At 38.3% G+C, this 23,006-nt stretch overlaps 1 non-coding gene across 1 annotated transcript; it reads right to left on the minus strand.

Moving 5' to 3' along the window:
• Nucleotides 1-1,134: 1,134 nt before the first annotated feature.
• On the minus strand, nucleotides 1,135-1,242 carry LOC122295241. The gene has a single exon (XR_006237904.1). It is a non-coding gene; the product is annotated as a small nucleolar RNA R71 (small nucleolar RNA).
• Nucleotides 1,243-23,006: the final 21,764 nt, after the last annotated feature.

Raw genomic sequence — 23,006 nt, forward strand, 5'->3', positions numbered from 1 at the left:
GGATTGGTTCTTTGATTATGTTTGGATAAATTATTTATCTATATTGATTTAGTTCTTTGCTGCAATATCGCTCCATGAGTATATTGTCGTCGTTGGATTTTCTCAATAGGGATAATAATTTACATATTTTAAAAGTGGTAAATAATTTTTCAAAGGGTTACATTTGGTTTAATTTTGATTTATAAATCTATACCTTTTAATTGGAAATTTTGGGAATTAAGTTCCCAATTGAGTTATTTAATGAATGAAGAATAATTAAAATACCAGATTTGTGTAAGGGATTCCTGACGCTCTACTGTTCGTCAAATTTGAGTATTTTCTTCCATTAGTCACTTTGCTTGACTTCAATTTGCATTTAAAATTAATATTTATTCTACATTAATCATTTAATATTTTTTTTAGTTTCTTTGTTCTTTCTACCATTCTTTTAATTTATCTCCCTATAGAATCGACACCCCAAAACTATGCTACAACTATTGCGTTATTCTTTGGGCGTAATCGAATTTTGGTGCCATTGCTGGGGAGATAGTATAAGAATTGCTAGATAGTTTTTATTTTTAGCAGTTTGTATAGGCGGTAATTTCGTTCCCTCTTTTAGCTTGCTGCATCTTTATTTTATTTTCTTTATCTTTTTGTACTTTTGCTTTTTAGTGTTGCATTTTTCTAGGTTGGTTTGCTTGTAAACCTGTGTTACAGTCTGAGTCAAAGTTTAATTTCTAATCATTTGTTTGATAATTTTTCTAATTCTGAAGAAATGAGTGAACACGTAGATCAACCCACTAGGACCCTTCAGGATTACCTCCACCCTACACGTACAGCCATATCATCATGCATCATGTTTCTAGCTAATACTCACCAATTAGATTTTAAAACAGGGATGATATAGTTACTCCCTACTTTTCATGGCTTGGAAAATGAAAATTCATATGTGCACATTAGGGAGTTTGGGGAAGTAGTTACAACTTTTCATAGTCAAAATGCAACTAATGATATTGTGAGACTTAAGTTCTTTCATTTCTCTTTGAAGGATAGAGCTAAGAGTTGGCTATACTCGTTGAGACCACGATCTACTGGGTCGTGGAATGAGATGGCTCAGGTCTTCTTTAACAAATACTTTCCCCAACATAAGACCAATACTTTAAAAAGGCAAATCTCCACCTTAGCACAAAATGATAGTGAGACTTTATATCAGTCTTGAGAGATATTTAAGGAGTTGTTGAGTATGTGTCCTCACCATGGGTATGAGAATTGGCACTTAGTGAGCTATTTTTATGAGGGACTTACACTTAGAGAGCGCTAATTTGTGGAGATGATGTATAATGGTGAGTTCTTATAGAAAGATCCTGATGAGACTATATAATACCTCAATGAGCCTGCTAAAAAAGCTCACACTTGGACTGGACCTAGTGCTATTGAGAGCACAAATAGGTCACGACCTGTAGGAAACCTAAATGGCCGTGGAATTTACCATATCAGGGAAGAGGATAATCTAAAGGCTAAGGTTGAGATGCTCACTAGGGAGTTAGAGGTTTTAAAGACTAAGGACTTAAAGCCAACACACGTGGCTAATCATGCAGAGTCTTTTGGACCATGTTTTGTGTGTGGCGGGGTAGATCACCTTGCCCAAGACTGTCCAACATTTGCTGAGATGAGAGGGATATATGAGGAATAATGTAATGCCTTAGGTATGTACAAGAAGCCTTTTACACCTTTCTATGATACGTATAATCTAGGGTGGTGCAATCACCCCAATTTTAGTTGGAAGTCTGAAAACCGGCAGCCTGCACAACCCCTTAGATCATATCCTGCACCATATCATGCACATTCATCTTCTAGGAGTCCTTTAGAAGACACTTTCCATGCTTTTATTGAGGCATATGGTAAAACTAACCAAAAGTTTGAATCTTTGATTACGTGGATCGTTGAATAAAACAAGGAGATAAAGAGTCATATGTCCAAATTGATGAGCTCCTAGAGTGTGAATGAGTGAGGAAAGTTCCCTTCTCAAGCTCAGTCAACATCCCATGGTCAACACATGGCACAAGAGAATTTGACGGATGTTAATGTCACTGTGACACGAAGTGGTAAGTCATTACACATCCCAACAACGAACAAATTAGAGGATGTGAAAGAGGATCAAAGCAATAGTGATGCCGAGCTGCCCAAAGAAGCCGAGATAATAAAGAGCCCAATTAAGGTACCATTCCCTTAAGCATTAAAACTGAATAAGCGAACTTTGGATCCTAACAATGAAATCTTGGAGAACCTTCAGCAGATAAAAATTAACCTTCCTCTTTTGCAAATTATTAAACAAGTTCCTACTTATGCAAAAGTTATTAAATATTTGTGTACAGTTAAGAGGAAGCACCATGTGAAGAAGACAACATTCCTGACAAAGGATCCTAGTTGCCCAACCATTGCATGCAGCATTGGAAATCATGAGTTTGGGCAAGCTTTGCTAGATTTAGGAGCTAGCGTGAATCTAATGCCATATTCTATTTATTTGCAGTTGGGGCTGAGAGAAATCAAACCAACCATTGTAGTATTGCAACTGGCTGACCGTTTAGTCAAAGCACCCGGGGTGTGATAGAGGATATTCTAATTCAAATTGACAAATTCTATTATCCTGTTGATTTTCTAATCCTTGACACTGGCTCTGTTGTTGATATTATGTCTAAAATTCTTGTGATTTTAGGTAGGTCTTTTCTTGCCACTAGTAATGCTCTTATTAATTGCAGGAATAGGCTCATGAAGCTTTCTTTTAGAAACATGACTCTCAAGGTGAATATCTTCCATATTGCAAAACAGCCAAAAGACGATTGACTCACTCATGGATAGGGGAGTTTCTTTAGTTCATGATTTTGATCCCCTTGAGTATTTTCTTGTTAATTCTGAGCTTGATTCAATTAGTGATTCATCTGATGTAGTTGATATTTATGCTATTTTTTATAGAACTTAGGATTATAGCACTCGGGCATGGCAACCAAAGTTTGAGGAGTTGATTGAGAAAGTTGAAAAACAAATTCCTTCAAGTGTGGAAGAACCCAAAGTTGAATTGAATCCTCTGCCTAAGGGTTTAAAGCATGCTTTCCTTGGTCCCGGTGATACTTTTCCATTTATTATTTCATCTAAATTGTCTGAGTGTCAAGATGAGAAATTAATTCGGACCCTAAGTGAGCATAAGTTAGCCTTAGGTTGGAGTATTGCTGATATAAAAGGTGTTAGTCCCCTAGTCTGTTCTCATAAAATTAATTTGGAGGAAGGAACTAGCCCTCGTAAAGACTCCCAGCGTAGGCTTAATCCTACTACGAAAGAAGTGGTGAAAAATGAAGTGTTGAAACTATTAGATGCAGAAATCATATATCCTATTGCTGATAGTAAATGGGTAAGTTCTACGCAGGTTGTTCCTAAAAAGTCAGGTGTTACTGTTGTGAATAATGACCTGAGAGAGTTAATCCCTACAAAACTTGTGACTGGGTGGCAGATGTGCATTGATTACAAAAAATTGAATGCTGCCACCCAGAAAAACCATTTTCCTCTTCATTTTATTGATTAAATTCTTTAGCATGTGGCTGGTTGTCCTTTCTATTGTTTCTTGGATGGTTATTCTAGTTATTATCAAATTGAAATTGAATTAGAAGAAAGGGATAAAACCACTTTCACTTGTCCTTTCGGTACTTATGCTTCTTATAGAATGCCATTTGGATTGTGTAATGCATTTACTACTCTTCAACGTTGCATGACGAGTATTTTTAGTGACATGGTTGAAAATTGTATGGAAGTTTTTATGGATGACTTGACTGCTTTTGGATCTTATTTTGATGCATGCTTATTGAATTTAGAGAGGGTGTTGACTCGTTGTGAGGAGAATGAATTGGTTTTGAATTGTAAAAAATGCCACTTTATGGTACCTCCAGGTATTGTCTTAGGGCATATTATTTCTTCTAGGGGGATAGAGGTTGATCAATCTAAGATTGAATTAATCTCTAAGTTGCCTATCCCTAGGACAATAAAGGACGTGAGATCTGTTCTTGGTCATGCAGGCTTTTATAGGAGGTTCATACATAATTTTTCTACCATATCTAGACCACCATGTGACCTGCCAGCTAAAGATGCCTCATTTGAGTGGACACAAGATTGTCAAGAGGCCTTTAAAATGCTAATTGGCAAGCTTACATCAACACCCATAATGCAGCCACCTGATTGGACTTGACCTTTTGAGATTATGTGTGATGCCAGTGATTTTGCTGTAGGAGCTGTACTTGGATAGCGAAGGGAGGGAAAGCCTTTTATCATTTACTATGCTAGTAGAACTTTAAATAGTGCTCAAATGAATAACTCCACCACTGAAAAAGAGTTGCTAACTGTAGTATTTACTTTGGATAAGTTTTGTGCTTACTTTATTGGTTCTCCTATTATTATTTTCACAGATCACGCAACCTTTAAGCACCTTCTTACAAAGAAGGATGCTAAGGCACGACTAATACGATGGATTTTACTTTTGCAAGAATTTGGCATCACCATCAAGGACAAGAAATGAGTGGAGAACGTACTGGCTGACCATCTCTCGAGGCTCACATTTGAGGACACCTTTGACCACCTGCCAATCAGGGATGATTTTCCCAATGAGCATTTATTTTCTATTACTTTTCTATCATGGCTTGCTCATATTGTGAATTATTTGGCTGCATGTGAGATACCCGTGGATTGGAGCACTCAGGATAAGACAAAGTTCATGACTGAGGTATGTAATTTCTATTGGGATGACCCTTTTCTTTTCAAATACTACCCTGACCAAATTTTAAGGCATTGCATCCTTGATAAAGAGATTGCTAGCGTATTGGAATTTTGTCACTCCCAAGCTTGTGGGGGCCACTTTTCAATGAAGAAAACCGCTGCAAAAATTTTACAATGTGGATTTTATTGGCCCACCATATTTAAAGATGCAAACATCTATTGTCACTCATGTGAAAGGTGTCAAAAGTTAGGAGTTATATCCCATTGTAATATGATGCCCTTAAACCCAATTTTAGTGATTGAAATTTTTGATTGTTGGGGCATTGATTTTATGGGACCATTTCCTCCTTCTTTTGGATATCAATATATTATTGTGGTAGTAGATTATGTGTCAAAATGGGTAAGGGCAACAGTTTGCAAGTGCAAGATAATAGGATGGTAATTAAATTTCTCAAATAGAATGTGTTATCTTTATTTGGTATACCACGTGCTATCATTAGTGACCGAAGTACACATTTTTACAATTGTTCTTTTGAGGCTTCGATGAAAAAATATGGAGTGCTATATAAGATCTCTACTGCCTACCTAGACAAGTGGCCAGGTAGAACTTGCAAATAGGAAAATTAAGTAAATTTTAGAAACAACGGTCAAACCAGATTGCAAAGATTGGTCTTTAAGACTAGTTGATGTGCTTTGGGCCTACCGTACAGTTTTCAAAACTTCCTTAGGCATTTCACCTTATAGGCTTGTTTTTGGAAAGCCTTGTCACTTACCTGTGGAGCTCGAGTATTGAGCTTATTGGGCCATCAAGCATTTCAATTTTGACATGGGAGAAGCAGGTAAGCTTAGAAAATTTTAGTTGACCGAGTTAGAGGAGTTGATAAATGATGCTTATGAGAACTCTAGAATCTATAAGGTTAAAATGACAGCGTTTCATGATAAAAATATTTTGAAAAAAATGTTTAAGCCTAATGATCGAGTGTTCTTATATGATTCTAGACTCCGTAAGCACCTAGGAAAATTTCGGTTCAGGTAGACTGGCCCTTTCATAGTAAAGAATGTTTTTACAAATGGGGCGGTAGAAATAGAAGATCTTAAGGATGGTCGAATCTTTAAAGTATTAATTGATAGGCAAGTTCCAGAAGTGGAAGATATTCCACTTGTGGATTTGGTCTATCAACCCTGACCGCACCACTCAGGTATGTTTTTCTTTATTTGTTTTGTTTTATTTTTATTTTCTCTTATTTTCTTTCTTTTCCTTCTTGTTTGCTGTTGTTTTCTTTGTCTTTGTTTGTAGGTTTGTTTTATTTTATCATTTCAGGTTACCATCTTTGGTGCTTACCAAATTACCCACGCCACTTATCAGGTGTATTCTACCCTTTCCAGTTACTCCCCATTCAATTTTGATTCTTAAACATTGAGGACAATGTTTCATTTAAGTTGGGGGTGGTGGTGCAAATTCAGTATTTAAAATGCTTCTTGGAACTCCATGACATATTTTTATGTGTCAATTTTTTGCATCACATGTGCATCATTTTCACATATGTACTCATTCTCATTTAAAGCTACTTTCGTGAATTCACCAAACCCACCATAATCATTTTCTGCTGAAGCATTCACAGAACTCCTAATGCACTCATCAAAGCTTTGTGGTAAGATGGTGGTTTGACACATGTAGCTAAAGAACTCTTTTGCTTATGTGTTCTTGTGAGTTTGGAGAGGATTGATGTGATGCCTCCAAATCCCCATGCACGGACATGGGGAAATCGAGACATCCGGATGATGACATCACGGGTCATCATCCTATCGACGTGTGCCAAGTGTGTGTATAAGCGACGAATGTGCACGAGAAATATACAGCGAAAAGCAAGTCAATAACTAAGTACCAAAATTTTTCTTGTTTAATACAAAGTTGTTCAAAAACATATAGAATAGAATATTACAAACAAAAATATAATTTTAAACCAAATACAAAACATAACATCAGCATCTCGGCGGAGCCGCATCCTCCGGCTCAGCCTCCTCCTCCTCATCCTCGATCTCTGCACCAAAATCTACGGTACCAAAAATGGTGCTGCAGGTAAGTAAACTCCAAACACCACTAGATAAAAACATATAAAACTCAAACAATATGCATGAAATAAAAACCAATGCACATGCGCCATAAAACCATAATTTTTCCCACGCACACCAAAAACCCATTTGGCCCACAAAACATTTCCTTAAAACCAAGTCTCACCATTATCCCAGATAATGGCCCAAACCACCATTTTTCCAGAAAATGGATCAAAAGCCTCGAAAACCAAACATCGCCATTTTCCTAGAAAATGGCACACATCCGAAAACCATAAAAACAATCCGGTTATGCATGCACCATGATCTCCCCTAGGGATCATCCGCACACTCTGGCTCTGTGCCACACCGCAGGTAACGACTATGCATATGACACCTAAACGAGTGATGCCTAGACTCGCGCCTTGTGCGTACCTGGCCAGACCATCCTCTAGTCCCCGCCACTCTAGGGACCACGGAGTCGTCACTACAACGTTACCGTATCGTGCGATCCGATCGTCGCCCTGCGACAACCCAGGGGATGTCACTCAGTATTATCCACTCCCGAGTGACCAGAGGAGCTCCACCAAGATAATAACCCATCCCGGCTTGGGCTCGTGAGACACATGCACCCAAAAACCATTTACGCCAATAAAATGGGATTTTCTCGATTAAAAAAAAATGCAGAAAGCACAATATGAAACTCACACCTCATGGCTCAAATAATCAAGCAATCACAAACAACCAAAAGCAAGGACTCCGTCCTCAATCCATCCGACCCCCGAACTCCTCGGACTCAGTCTGGAATCAGCCAACCAACAAAAATTAATTTATTGAATGAGCAAAATATATTTAAATCTAAAAGTAGGGTCTGTAAAATACTTACAGCGCTATATGATATTTTTAGAAAACACGCGGCGTTGCAAACGGCGGAAGGAAAGCAACGTAACAGTGAAATTTCACTGTGGCCGTGGGTTGTAAAATATCCACTTTTGAACGGGGACAAACCAAGGCTTGGGATTGATGGGGAAGGGTCTAAGGATATTTATGAAGCTAATGGAAGTGGAGTTTGGCCGTGGGTGGCGGTGGAAATGGCGGAGGAAGGGCCAAGATACCCAAAACGGAAACTAGCTCGTGGGAGCTGTTCCGGTGGCTGTTAGAGGCCGAAAATGGGTGGGTTAGGACGGCAAGGAGTCGATGATGAAGTGGTGAAGAGGTGGTGGCCGGAGGTGGAGCGACGGCGGCAGATCAGAGCAAAAATCTGTGAGGCTTGCTGGGCTTTTTCCGGCCAAACAGCGGCTCCGTTGGCGGTGAAAATTGGTGGGGTGGTTCACCGGAGGGAGGGGAAGATTTTGGTGGGGGTGGTGTGCAGCACGGTGGCCAGCGGCGGTGGGTCTGGGCTGAAGAAGCTTCCGGCGTGGGAGAGGAGAGAGAGAGAGAGAGACGAAAGGGGGGGTTACGCGCGGAAGGGGAGGGGAAAAAGGAAGGGAAAAAGAAAAAAGAAAAAAAAAAGAAAAAAAAAAGAAAGAAAAAGGAAAAAGAGAAAAAGGAAAAAGAAAAGATGGAGGGAAGAAATGAGGTTCAGTTCTCACTCCAGAAACCGAAACAGATCTGTCGAAAATGACATTAAAAACCATAAAACGACTAATTAAATAAAACACCACATCAAATAAATAAAACCAAATTTAAAACGCAATAATTTAAAATAAATAAACCAATATATTAATTAAATTAAAAACAACTCTTTAGTGAAAAAAATACGTAAAAGCGGGTCATCACATCCTGCCCCTTTAAAACAAATTTCGTCCTCGAAATTTGCAAGATCAACCACCAACTTAAAACAAGCCACATAAAATCACATAAACCATCTGTGACCAAGATTAAGAAACGTACCGTCTTTACTCAAACAAGTATGGGTATTGTTCCCTCATGTCCGCTACTCACTCCCAAGAGAAGTCTTGAGCTAACGGATCTCCCCATGCCACCTTAACCAAAGGTATCGTCTTGGACCTCAACTGTTGCTCCTTCCAATCCATGATCTGCGACGGAACAACCTCATAAGTAAGATCCGGTTGCAACTGAATACTCTCTGGGTCGACAAAGCGTGGCTCTTGTTGTCCAAAACTCTTCTTCAAGGACGATACGTGGAAGACATAATGAATATCCCCAAAATACTCTGGCAAAACAACTCTATAGGCGACAGACCCTACTTTCTCCAGAATCTGAAAAGGGCCGACATACCTCGGATCCAGTTTCCTCTTCTTACCAAAATGCTTAACACCTCTCATAGGAGAGACTTTGAGATAAACCCAATCACCTTTTTCAAAAGATAACTCTCTCCTCCTGGTGTCAGCGTAGCTTTTCTGACGACTCTGAGCTGCCGCCATTTTGTCCCTAATGATCCAAACTTGGCTTTGCATCTCTTGAATTATTTCGGGTCCCATTATCCTACTCTCTCCGACTTCATCCCAACACAAGGGCGATCTGCACTTCCTCCCATAAAGAGCTTCATAGGGAGCCATCTGAATGGTCGCATGGAAGCTATTATTATATGCAAACTCTATGAGCGGCAAATGGTTTTCCCAACTCCCTTGAAATTCCATGACACATGCTTGCAACATGTCTTCAAGGGTCTGATTGGCCGTTTGTCTGGAGGTGATATGCAGTACTGAACTTCAACTTAGTACCCAATGCTGCCTACAAACTCTTCCAGAACTGAGACGTGAACCTTGGGTCTCGATCCGACACTATACTCTTTGGTATGCCATGCAACCGCACTATTTCTTTCACATACAAGTGTGTCAACTTACCCAAGGAATCGGTGTTATTAACAGGCAAGAAATGAGCACTCTTCGTTAACCGGTCAACAATCACCCAAACAGAATTTTTCCCACTAGCCGTTCTCGGCAAACCCACTACAAAGTCCATCGTGATGTCATCCAATTTCCACTCAGGAATAGGGAGGGGTTGGAGCATATCAGCGGGTCTTTGATGCTCGGCCTTGACTTGACGGCATGTGTGGCATTTTTCAACATACAAGGCAATATCCCTCTTTATTCCATCCCACCAATAATTTTTCTTCAAGTCCCGATACATCTTTGTACTGTCAGGATGAACTGAATAAGGGGCCGCATGAGCTTCTGCCATAATCCGCTCCTTGAATTCTGAATCTTTGGGGACCACTCTGCGATCTCGGAACCGAAGTATTCCGTCTTTATCCATACTATAGTGCAACGGCCCTCGAGATTTTCTGACTCTTTTCCTGATATTCAGCAGCTTTGGATCCTTCCTTTGAAGAGTCTTCAATTCCTCAAAATCTGCTACCCGAACATCAAGAATTGAAGATAGAATCTCTTCTTAGTGTGAACTTTCAATAAGGAGCCTTCTCATCCCATAAAGCAAAGAATCCAATTCCGATGGCTCTGCTTCATCTTCCAAGTGCGATTTTCGGCTCAAAGCATCAGCAACTATATTAGCCTTCCCTGGATGATACTTGATCTCACACTGGTAGTCACTGATTAACTCCAGCCATCGCCTCTGCCTCATGTTCAGATTTTTCTGAGAAAACAAGTGCTTCAAGCTCTTGTGATCGATGTATACCTCACATGTTCCCCATACAAAAAGTGCCGCTAGATCTTGAGAGCAAAAACAATCGCAGCCAATTCCAAATCGTGCGTCAGATAATTCTACTCATGGTCCTTTAGCTAACGAGATGCATAGGCAACAACTCGTCCTTCCTGTATAAGGACACAACCCAAACCGAATTTAGACACATCGCTGAAGACTACGAATGGGTTATGTGGTTCTGGAAGCGCTAACACCGGTGCCGTCGTCAACCTGTTCTTCAATTCTTGGAAGCTTCTCTCACACTTATCTGACCAAACAAATTCTGCATTCTTCCGAGTCAAAGCTGTGAGAGGTCCGGATAGGCGAGCAAATCCCTCCACAAATCTTCGGTAATATCCGGTAAGTCCCAAGAAACTCCGGATCTCGCATACTGTAGTCGAACACGGCCATGACAAAATGGCTTCCACCTTACTAGGATCAACAGCCACTCCGTCTCGGGAAATCACATGCCCAAGAAATCTAACTTCCTCCAACTAGAATTCACACTTGCTGAGCTTGGCGTACAACTGGTGTTCTCTCAATTTCCCAAGTACTAGACGAAGGTGATACACATGCTCTTCAACATCTCGGGAATAAATCAGAATATCATCAATGAATACTACCACAAAGGAATCCAGATAAGGTCGAAATACTCGATTCATTAGATCCATGAAAGCAGCAGGGGCATTGGCTAATCCAAACGGCATCACCTTAAATTCATAATGCCCATATCTCGACCTGAAAGCAGTTTTAGGCACATCCTTGTCTCTGATCCTTAGCTGGTAGTATCCTGACCTCAGATCAATCTTCGAGAACACAGTTGCTCCTTGAAGCTGATCAAATAAGTCATCTATTCGTGGGAGAGGATATTTATTTTTTATGGTCACCTTATTTAATTCCCGATAATCAATGCACATACGGAGGGTTCCATCTTTCTTTTTAACGAACAGCACTGGTGCACCCCACGGCGAAGTACTAGGCTGAATAAATCCCTTATCTACCAGCTCTTGCAACTGAGTATTCAACTCTTTTAATTTAGCCGGTGCCATGCGATAAGGAGCTTTATGTACAGGAGCCACTCCAGGTTCTAAGTCTATAACAAACTCCATTTCTCGAACAGGGGGTAGTCCAGGCAAGTCATCCACAAACACATCGGGAAATTCTTCCACAACTGGAATGTCTACCAAAGACTTCTTCTCGGACGACGTGGACACCATCTGGACTAAGAAGGCTTTCGCTCCCCATGCAATCTCTCTTCTTGCTTGAATTGCCGATATAATTACCGGCTTTTCTTTTAACTTACTCCCCGCAAATTCCAGACAATCCCCATCTGGAAGCTGAAAGGTAATTACCCGACTTCTGCAATTAATACTCACAAAATATCGGTATAGCCAATCCATCCCGAGAATGATATCAAAACCCAACAGCTTAAGCACCACCAAATTAGCATCCAAGAACCTTCTATCAAAATTTAACGGGCATCCCAACGCAACCTTGGAATGCCACACCATTTCACCATTGGGTAAAGCCACTACCAATGACTTTGGCAAAGGTTCCATGACCAAATTACACATCCGCGCAAACGTGGAAGATACAAATGACTGTGAAGCACCCGAATCAAACAAAGTGCAAGCATAAAACTCATAAACGGACTCTCCCTGAACCAAACACATTAACCCATGAAATCCAAAAGCAAAGGAGAAACCAAATACACCAAAAATTAAATCCAACATAAAATTAAATTAAATCCATACCTGTAATTACTCGAGCATCATGGGTCGCTGGTGCCTCATCATCCACATCTCCGGGTGTGACAGCATAAACTCGGGCTTGCACTGCTTGCCTTGGATTTGTTCTTCCACCATGTCTACCTCCACGGCTTCCTTGAACTGGTCTTGGACACTCTCGGGCAAAGTGACCCTGCTGGCCACAATTATAACATCGAGCCCCACCAGAAGGGCACTCACCCACATGGGCTCTATTACAAGTTATGCAAACAGGCACACGTCCTCCCATGCGAACACCTGAGGATGCTTGTAGTCGAGTTCCGGTCTACTGAACAAATTTCTGAGGCGAACCCGAGCTGCTTCCTTCACCAGAAAAACTTCGCCTCTTATGCCCTGGAGGGGAGCCCATACTCAGATTATTCTCTCGCTCCACAAGGGTGGCCACATCCACTAAGTCCTGAAAAGTGGATATCCGGTGACTGACCACCATACGGCGTATGTCAGTGCATAGTCCCTCCTGAAAATGCTCAGCTCGCATCTCCTCTGTGGCGATGAGGTGGGAAGCAAACTACCCAAGTTCTATAAATTTTCAGGCGTACTGTTCTACTGTCGTGCTCCCTTGAAACAAATTTGAGAACTCTCTTACCTTTTGCTTCCTTACAGATGAGGGAAAGAAGCGGTCGTTAAATTCTTTCTTGAAGCGCTGCCAGGTCACAGCGGCGAAAGATCCCAATTCTGCTTCTAGCATTACCCTCTTGGTATCCCACCAATCAGAAGCGGTGCCTTGCAACAGATAACTGGCGTAGAGTACTTGTTGCACCTTGGTACAACCACACACCTCAAAAGTTCTCTCCAAGTCCTTGATCCACTTTCCAACTTGAAGTGGATCCTCTTCTCCAGTGAAGTGTGGAGTCCTATGCGCCAGAAAGCGCTCATAGGTGCATCCGGCTTGCACCATGCTACTAGATCCTCCCGGGTATAGCCAAGGCCCTCCTTGATGTGGCCAAGGACCTCCTGGTTGCGGCCAAAGTCCTCCTTGTTGCGGACAAGGCCCTCATTGTGGCGACCAGGGACCCCCTTGTTGTGGCCAAGGTCCTCCTGGTTGTGTCCAAGGCCCTGTCTGCTGTGACCTAAAATTTTGCTACATAAACTCCGTCATCTGCCGTATTGCTTGGGCTATGGAGTCATCTCTTGGTGTATTGTCCCATGCCTCCTGAGTAGATTTCCTTGGTCTCACCATTTTTCTTGCCACCACAACCTTTGACCCCCTTTAAGAAAACAAAACAAATAAAACCAACAACAAACAAAAATAAAAACCAAAGACCAACACCACATAACAAGAAACAAAAAGAAACCAACTTGCAAAAACATAACTAAATAAATAAAAACAAGCAAACAAGCTCAAACAAATAAAACGAATAAAACAAATCAAATAACAACGTTACTTAACATAATTTTTAAAACACAACCATAAAAACATTCTGGTACTACCTACGGGACATGTGGTTTTACCCAGAGCCAAACCGCTCTGATACCACCTGTGATGCCCCCAAATCCCAATGCACGGACACGGAAAAATCGAGACATCCGGATGATGACATCATGGGTCATCATCCTATCGACGTGTGCCAAGTGTGTGTATAAGCGACGAATGTGCACGAGAAATACGCAGCGAAAAGCAAGTCAATAACTAAGCACCAGAATTTTTCTTGTTTAATACAAAGCTGTTCAAAAACATATAGAATAGAATATTACAAATAAAAATATAATTTTAAACCAAATACAAAACATAAAATCAGCATCCCGGCGGAGCCGCATCCTCGGGCTCAGCCTCCTCCTCCTCATCCTCGATCTCTGCACCAAAATCTACGGTACAAAAAATGGTGCCGCAGGTAAGTAAACTTCAAACACCACTAGATAAAAACATATAAAACTCAAACAATATGCATGAAATAAAAACCAATGCACATGCGCCATAAAACCATAATTTTTCCCACGCACGCCAAAAACCCATTTGGCCCACAAAACATATCCTTAAAACCAAGCCTCAACATTATCCCAGATAATGGCTCAAACCAATATTTTCCCAAAAAATGGATTAGAAGCCTCAGTACATCCTCGCCATTATCCCAGATAATGGCCCAAACCACCATTTTCCCAGAAAATGAATCAGAAGCCTCGAAAACCAAACATCGCCATTTTCCCAGAAAATGGCCCACATCCGAAAACCATAAAAACAATCCGGTTATGCATGCACCATGATCTCCCCTAGGGATCATCCGCACACCCTGGCTCTGTGCCACACCGCAGGTAACGACTACGCATGTAACACCTAAACGAGTGATGCCCAGACTCGTACCCTGCGCGTACCTGGCTAGGCCATCCTCTAGTCCCCGTCACTCTAGGGACCACGGAGTCGTCATGACAGCGTTACCGTATCGTGCGATCCGATCTTCGCCCTGCGACAACCCAGGGGATGTCACTCAGTATTATCCACTCCCGAGTGACCAGAGGAGCTCCACCGAGATAATAACCCATCCCGGCTTGGGCTCATGAGACACACGCACCCAAAAACCATTTACGCCAATAAAACGGGATTTTCTCGATTAAAAGAAAATGCACAAAAACACAATATGCAACTCACGCCTCATGGCTCAAATAATCAAGCAATCACAAACAACCAAAACCAAGCACTCCGTCCTCAATCCATCTGACCCACGAACTCTTCGAACTTAGTCCGAAATCAGCCAACCAACAACAATTAATTTATTGAATGAGCAAAATATATTTAAATCCAAAAGTAGGGTTTGGAAAATACTTACAGCGCTATATGGTATTTTTAGAAAATACGCGGCGTTGCAAACTGCAGAAGGAAAGCTACGTAACAGTGAAATTTCACTATGGTCGTGGGTTGTAAAATATCCACTTTTGAATGGGGACAAACCAAGGCTTGGGATTGATGGGAAAGGATTTAAGGATGTTTATGAATCTAATGGAAGTGGAGTTTGGTTGTGGCTGGCGGCGGAAACGGCGAAGGAAGGGCCAAAATGCCCAAAATGGAAACTAGCTCATGGGAGCTGTTTCAGTGGCTATTAGAGGCCGGAAATGGGTGGGTTAGGATGGCAAGGAGTCGGTGATGAAGTGGTGAAGAGGTGGTGGCCGGAGGTGGAGCGATGGCGGCAGATCGGAGCAAAAATCTGTGAGGCTTGCTGGGATTTTTTCGGCCAAACGGCGGCTCCGTTGGCGGTGAAAATTGGTGGGGTGGTTCACCGGAGAGAGGGGAAGATTTTGGTGGGGGTGGTGGGTCTAGGCTGAAGAATCTTCCGGCGTGGGAGAGGAGAGAGAGAGAGAGACGAACGGGGGGGATTACGCGCGGGAGGGGAGGGGAAAAAGGAAGGGAAAAAGAAAAAAGAAAAAAAAATAGAAAGAAAAGAGAAAAAGAGAAAAAGGAAAAAGGAAAAAGAAAAGATGGAGGGAAGAAATGAGGTCCAGTCCTCACTCCATAAATCAAAACAGATCCGCAAAAACCGTAAAACGATTAATTAAATAAAACACCACATCAAATAAATAAAACCCAATTCAAAATGCAATAATTTAAAATAAATAAACCAATATATTAATTAAATTAAAAACAACCCTTCAGTGCAAAAAACACGTAAAAGCGGATCATCACAATTGAGAGCCTACAAATGCAATAAATTGTGATAAGCGTTCATTGATCTGTTGAATTGGGCACTACTTTTGAGCATATCATTACATAGTTTGTGGTCTGGTGGATATACTTGGAATATGACGAAGGTCGACTTAGGACCAACGTTTGAGCCTTTCAAGCTAACCCTTTACATCATAGACCCCTAGTAGCCAACTTTGAGCTAATAAACACATGTAGCTTTTTCTTTCATATACCCATATCATCCATGCCTCTCCACATTGGAGTATAACCTATACATTGATTTTTCTACCCTTTTTACTTTTAAGTGTATACTAGGTGTGGAATTTGCATTTTCTTTCTTTTGTTTTATCATTTCTAATCAAAAAAAAAAAAAAAAAGAAGAAGAAGAAGAAAAGAGAAGAGTACAAGTTGCAAAGTGTTCAGTTAAGTGAGCTTCGAAAGATTAAAAAAAAAAAAAGTTGGTACAAATGGCAAGAATACCAAAGTGGCATGTGTTTGTCTATCAAATTGTTGAAGAGAGAGAGAGAGAGAAGAGGAAGAAGAAGGAAAAGCATTATTATTTGATGATCTGAAAAATTGGAGAGTACATCAAGTGAGAAGTATGGTCTATTGAGATATTTAATAAAATTCCCTTTGTATGTACTTGAAAGTTTTTGAATCACTTTCATCCTTTTTTTCATATACCTTCGAAACCAAGCCACGTTACAACCTTCTGTATTGATCGTTCTGATTCTAAGTAAGTTTTTGGAAAAGGTGGTGGAAGTTTCATTTGTTAGTATTCCTATTATAAGATCAATGTTCGCTTGTTGCTTGTATATAATTGCCTTGTTTCCCATGAGAGTGTGTACACCCATTGTCAACTCCATAGAGAAAGCCCTTACAAGAAACACTATTATACCCGTGAGTTATAGAGTTGAACATTTTGCTTGAGACGTTCTTGATGTTACATGTGTCGAGGTTAGCGGTAAGATGGTTATGGTTTGGAGAACACACACACACTCTATGGATTACTATAGGTGGATTAATCTTGATGGGTTATTAGATTCCTTAAATTGCTTCGACATGGGAATCTGGAAAGTGTGACTTGGTAGCCTTTGTGTGTGATTTTCTTTAGTCTCTTTCATTATTTTGACATAAAAATTGCTAGGAACAAGTAATGAGTAAGTTGGGGGATGTGATGAGTGCGTGGAAGTGCACTCTAAATGTAACGCCCCCAAATTTTGTTTGGGATCGGATGGACATTTGAAGCGTCGAGACATGCAACACAAGGTTACCTACCCTCGTTCATAACATATAAGATGCAATGTTCCTGACATGCATCTAACATTATGCAATATTGGAAGCAGATAAATTTTTTTCTTTAGCAATACTATGCACCAAACTGAAAATATCCCAAATGCTTAAAACATACTTGATACATAAAGATCCATTGAACAACTAAGATCACAACACTAGTCCAAAATGGTTAGGATCCAAAAAATTATTGGAGATGCAACTCCATAATACAAGTAGTAATTTAAGTAACTACTATATTAACATTGACGTCGCACCGTCGTTCAGTCAACTGTGTGTAGTTAGTCAGCTCCTGATTCTCCTTCAGGTCCTGTAACAAGATCTACAATTCGGGGGGAATGGTAGTTGGGACTACCACAGTGAGATTTGATTATAAATCTCAGTAAGTTAACAAAAAACTTCCACACAAGCTAATGATGCATGGATGACAGTAAAAGCATGAATGCATAATCAAATTCATAAGTAATTAAAGCATAACTTGACATAAAGTATAGCATAAGTTCACCTATGACATAATATCACTTCACATCTGACGTAGCATAACTTCACATCTGACATAGCATAATATAATAAAACTTGACTTGCTTGACATGAATTTGATCTGAAACTTGACTTAACATAAACTTGATCTAAAACTTATTCTTATCTCATAGGGTCACCATGATTGCCTATTCTTATCTCATAGGGTTACCATGATTGTGTATTCTTATCTCATGGGGTTACCATGATTACTTATGCTTATCTCATGGCGTTACCATTATGATGTATTCTTATCTCATGGGGTTACCATGATTGCTTATTATTATTTCATGTGGTTACCATGATTGCTTACTCTTATCTCATGGGGTTATCATGATTGCTTATTCTTATCTCATGGGGTTACCATGATGTGTATTCACCATAAACTGAACAATAACTTAACTACACAAGGATATACAGGGGACAAAAACATTTCATAACTTGACATGGCATGCAACAGACAACATTTCATAACATAGTATACTTACAATACTGTACTTTACGTGACATGACTTACATGTGACAAATACCATACTTAAGAGGATATACTTGCACTGTATAGCAATACGTGACAGAATATCTTGTGTAACTGATAAATAATTTGTGACAAAATAAATTCTGTGTAATAGAAAAATATGTGATAACTTGGCATGGCATGACATATATGATAACACACATACGTACACTATAATTCTTTTACTTAGCATACATACACAGTAAACTGCTAGTAAGTTAAAAGCTAAATTACCTCGATCTTCGCGTTTCTTATGAAAACTCAAGCTTGATCATGAGAAACTGTAATTAGTGATTCTAAAAGTTAGAATTAAATCACTAGTAATTTGAAATATGGAAAAATACTAATTTAAGAGTAAAATTTCCATTTTACCATCTACATGTGAGAAAATAACCATTTTACCCCTAACTTAAAGGTTTTTGCATGCTAACTCCAAAAGTCACCAAAATTTATATGCCTCATGTAAATTTTATCCTAAACTCAAATATCAATTTAGAAAATTTTAAAACTAATCACAACTATTAAAACTCCATAGGGCCGAAATTCCCATATGCTATTTCCATTGATTTTTGTCTCTAATTTGTTTTGATCAACCTTTTGATCTATGACTTATAAAGATGTGATCTACAAACCAAACCATAACATGATTTAAAAAGAAGTCCTAAAATATATATGAGCTTCTAATTCAAGATCACATGGTTAAAAATTAACCAAAACATAAATTGAGCCAAGAACATCCACACTTTGGCCTATCCGAACATCTCTTTGCATAATATTTCATATCTTTGAAACTAACATCAAATATCTTCAAAATAATATTATAACATGTATATAAGAGGCTAAGGAGCCTCCAATAAAATTATCAAAGCCATTGGAATAGGTTTAAACCACCAAAGATTTAAATTTTCTCAAAACAGAAACTATTTTTCCTCTTCCAGTTTCTAAGTTTCTAGATCTAAGAAAATCTTTCATCAAAACCTTTAATCATGCAACAAATTCTCAACCAATAATCATATACACATGTTAACAATACTCCATAAAAATTTCGAACCAAGATCTATCCATTAGCTTGGTCAAAAACTCCAAAATGTAACATATTCTCTAGTTTATCTCCCAAAATGACCTTTCTAAAGTTTAAATAATATTTTACTGACCAAATGATCTTCAAATGGAATAAATAAGCTATCCAAATAAACTATACTAAAAAAGGAATAACTTATATGAAAGATACTTTATGATAAAACACTTACAAAAGCTTCGAAATGAGCGTGCAAAAGAAAACCTTAAAGCTATCCGAGAGAGTGTTTGGTGTTCTTTCAATGAAAAGTGTAAAAGAAGATGATTTCATGGGGAGTGGGCTGGAGATATTTATACACAAGATATGGAAGAGGATGAGGCTGAAGTGAGGGTTGAGTATTGGCCTTTCTTACCCAAAAATATCCACAAATATCAGCTCAAAATATTTTTATCCAATAATATCTACAAAAATCAGCTCAAGATATTTTTACCCAATAATATCCACAAAAATTAGCTCAAGATATTTTTACCCAATAATATCCACAAAAATCAGCTCAAGATATTTTTACCCAATAATATCCACAATAATCAGCTCAAGATGTTTTCTAAAAGTAGAGTGTAGACTTGGAAGGGTGGCTAAGATCTTTCTATGTGTCCAATTAAAACTTTTATAACTTAATTTGGACATTTCACACTTCTGATACCATAGTGAGTAATAACACTAACTATGTAGTTAGACTAAAACCTATACGATTAATGGATTTGTGAAAACTTATGGGGTCTTCACAAGGTTCCTAAAACCAATAGAAATTTCACAATTGAATTTCTAGCGAGCTGTTACACTAAATATCCTATTATTGGATTAAAATGCTAAAATGTGAATAAAAATCATAGGAATTAATGTATTTTCTTGAATTGAGTTTCTATTTACGTTGGGATACTCCTAAACAGTTTTTTATGTTTAATTTTAGAGTTTATAAAAGTGCAAGTCGAAGCCCAGTCAAATTCAAAGGAGGACTTTCATAGGGTTTGAGAGCAATTTGGATCAAGAAAAAAAAAGAAAAAAATTAAAAATGAAAATGCAATAAGTCCAAATTCGAAATTTGCTAGAAGACAGTTTGGACATACTTTATTATTTTGACTGTAACTTTTTACTCATATATCCGATTGATGCAATTTTTAAATCTTTAGAAATCTATCTTAAAGGACTATAAATTTTCTCTAATAAGGATTTTCAAATTCAAACTCCTGAAGCACGTTCGTGGCTGCCAAGATAAGTCTTAAAATTTAGGAGATTTTTTTATGCAGAAATTATGAAGACATTAGATTTTCTTTCCTACCCTATATAAGCATATCATTAGCATGAAATAGAGGAAAAGAAGAGGCACAAGAGGCACAAGAGGCAAATTTGAAGGGAGGAGAAAATCACCTCCATGACCGCCATTCACTTCAATTTTCTTTGGAGATTTTTGTTGTCCATTATATTTATGGGTAACTAAACTCTCAAGTTAGGCTATAGATGATCTTGCACAGTTGATGGTATTTTTAATTTATAGTTAATTTACATATTTGATTTTCAATTACTAAAACTCTTTTGTTTTATCATTCTCAATTTATCGTTAATGTTTTCTTCTCTGAATAATCATAGAATTTATTCTGTTTATAGATTTAGTGTTGCTTTTTTTATTGAATGGATTAGTTCTTTGATTATGTTTGAATCAATTATTTATCTATATTAATTTAGTTCTTTGCTGCAATATCGCTCCCTGAGTATATTGTCGTCGTTGGATTTTCTCAATAGGGATAATAATTTATGTATTTTAAAAGTGGTAAATGATTTTTCAAAGGGTTACATTTGGTTTAATTTTGGTTTATAAATCTATACCTTCTGATTGGGAATTTCGAGAATTGAGTTCCCCATTGAGTTATTCAATCAAGTAAGAATAATTAAATTATCAGATTTGTCTAAGGGATTCTCGACGCTCTATTGTTCGTCAAATTTGAGTATTTTCTTCTATTAGTCACTTTTGCTTCACTTCAATTTGTATTTAAAAATAATCTTTGTTCTACATTAATCATTTAATATTTTTCTTTAGTTTCTTTATTCTTTCTGTCATTCTTTTAATTTGTCTCCCTGTGGAATCGACACTCCAAAGCTGTGCTACAACTACCGCGTTATTCTTTGGGCGTAATCAATGCCCCAATAGAACTCTCTTACAATTATACAAATCATCTTCACATTAAAACTCTTAAACGGACTTCTTATATATACATTTAGCTCCATACACTTTACATGTATCTCATTCCTCTACAAGGCCCAATGTAGTTTATGCTTACCCAAAATCATGCAGAGCACCTCTAGTCCACCAACATCCCTCATGTTTTCTCTCTCCTTCTTGATCACGTGATCAATTTTATGTCAAAAATATTGGATTAACAATGCAAAGTAAGTAGCATGATCATGCCCTTACATGTATGGTAAATGACACATTTTTATATATTTAAGTATTATGAATGTATGCATTTCATTGAAAGCCCATTTTTACGTACCCAAGTCATGATAAATTTATAAAAATCTATAATTTAAAATATTTATGAAAAGTCATAATTTTATGTGAGAGTTATGCATTGAAATATTTATGAAAGTCCATGCATGATTTTATGTATATATTTATGCATTAAAATATTTATGAAAAATCATGATTTTATGTGAGGAAACATGCATCATGGCATTTTATGAAAGAAAGCGATTTCACTGGAAATCTATGATATGACAAGTATACAAGTATGATTATGATGAAATATGAATGATAAGATACGTAATAGCCTATGTTATGATACAAAGAAGGTATCGTATGTTATGGGCATATTGCATTGCCAGGTTGTACATGCTGGTAGTGCACCCACTGTGTCTTCCTTATGCATGGATTCCACAACCCGCGACCATGGATGAAATCGTGATCTACTGAGATTCACTAACCCTAACTCACAAGGATCAACAATAGGTACTGGCCTATGACAAGTAAAAGATAAGTTTATGTTCATGTTATTTACGTATGTAATTATAAGTATGCATATTTTTTAAGAAACCTTATTTTTATTATGTTTACTATATGATGTGTTTCTTATTGACTATTCGACTCATTTTTTTGGATGTTTTTATGTTCTAACCACCTGAGGTGATGATTTGTATGAGGTTGGGACTATAGGATAGGACTTAGTCCAAAGAGGCTAGGCAGTAGCCTAGACAGTTTATGTTAAGCTTAGTTTTATGATTTTAGTTTAATAATTTATTTTCATAAGCACATGAGACTTTATTAATTTTAAATAAGTGCTTCTACAAACTTTCTTTTGAATTTTAAGTATTTAGTAAAGATGAAATTTATTTATTTATGGGATCTTTCGTACCTGGCGCTTCATTAAGAAGAAAAAGTTTTGAAGTCAAAGTTTTGTAGCGAATCAGTTCCTCAAAAATTTTAAAAATAAATTTATTGGGGAGAAGGGTGTTACAAGATAAGTTTCCAAAATATGGAGGAATACTTCCTATCAGTCTGTTGTTGTTTGCAAAAAAACCCTCGAAGCTTCGATAAGAAGCTAAGCTCAGTTGGAATAGCTCCAACAAATTGGTTATTAGAAAGTTTGATGCCTTCGATATTAGAGCAATTAAATAAATTGGAAGCAATTTTGCCAACCATTGAATTGTTGTGCAAATATAACATCTTCAATTGATGCAAACAACCTATTTGTGGAGGGATTTCATATCCAAAGCTATTGTTTTGGAGAAGTAGAATCCTTAGAAAGTTCAAATTTCCAATGAAAGCAGATATAGAGCCTATGAACATCAGAGATGGTAGGCACAACTCAATGA

This window comes from Carya illinoinensis, chromosome 14, assembly GCF_018687715.1.
Source record: "Carya illinoinensis cultivar Pawnee chromosome 14, C.illinoinensisPawnee_v1, whole genome shotgun sequence".
In the NCBI taxonomy this organism is placed as follows: domain Eukaryota; kingdom Viridiplantae; phylum Streptophyta; class Magnoliopsida; order Fagales; family Juglandaceae; genus Carya; species Carya illinoinensis.